The sequence below is a fragment of the Macrobrachium rosenbergii genome, chromosome 15 (assembly GCF_040412425.1).
Source record: "Macrobrachium rosenbergii isolate ZJJX-2024 chromosome 15, ASM4041242v1, whole genome shotgun sequence".
Lineage (NCBI taxonomy): Eukaryota > Metazoa > Arthropoda > Malacostraca > Decapoda > Palaemonidae > Macrobrachium > Macrobrachium rosenbergii.
The window spans coordinates 6504478-6505678 of record NC_089755.1 but is presented as its reverse complement, the minus strand read 5'-3'; positions in this window follow the sequence as shown (position 1 = coordinate 6505678).

Below are 1201 nucleotides of genomic sequence, written 5' to 3'. Positions count from 1 at the left end.
TTTGAACTGGTGTGAGAGATTTAATATGAATATTCATACCTCTTTTATATTATTATTTTGTTCTGTTACGTTTGCCATATCTTGGCTATGCATTTTACACTTTCCATTATTGTGTTTTGCATTTCATATATTTTTGGGAGTTTTCTATCATGTTTAATTCTTCCGACAGATGTCTGTGGACAGTGTGGACTGGTTCGAATAACATGTGGTAGACTGTTTTTTTTTTTTTACATGACTTTAGTTATTGATTTGGGGAGTATGTGTGAGTTTGGATATTTTCAGGCTATTAGCCATAATGAGACTTCTTTAATCAGAAGTGTTTTGCAGTTCAGAGTTTAGTTATCTGACTCGATATTTCATTGATTATGCATTTTAATCTTTGTTTTGTTTTATTCATTTCTTGTTGGGTTATTTGAATAATAAACCTATTTTTGTAGAAACTATTGCGTTTCTTTAAATAGTCCATTCAATTGCTTGGTGAGAATGAGTGAGATTCGGGTGGGTGAACTTCGGAAAACGATGAGAGAGAGAGAGAGGCGATACACGGAGAGAGAGAGAGAGAGAGAGAGAGGCGATACACGGTGAGAGAGAGAGAGAGAGAGAGAGAGAGAGGGAGAAAATGGATGTAAGTGTTATCGTGAGCGAACCTTCATACGCCGTTTCCTGAATAAAGATTGTTGGAGCACGTTACGTACACTTTCAAAAAAGTGTTAATTCTGTCCTTGTAACAAATATTATTGTGTTCATTAGAAAGAAGTTACAGAAGGTAATGGGAAATACACAGAGAAGGGATCACTTATTGAAACAAAATAAATTAACAAATTAATAGATAAACAGATAAAAATGTAAGTAGATTATTAGAATACAGGGAGAACTGTTTTGGAGTAGTAATGAGATTTGAGCACGGGGGGTTGGTCTTTGTTTCTGTACACTTATTGCCCATAAAATCTACTGAACTTTAAATTCTCGCTTCTCGTTTGGCAAAAGACAGAGATGTCATGTTGTGGTATATACATTGTACATATAAATGTTTATACATATTTCTTTTCGAAAGTACAACCTCTCTCTCTCTCTCTCTCTCTCTCTCTCTCTCTCTCTCTCTCTCTCTCTCTCTATGCGTATACAGTCTGTTTCTGCAACGATCTCCCAAAAACTAAAGGTGGTGTACCTTTTCGCTCCTGGAAAACAGGAGTAATAATTT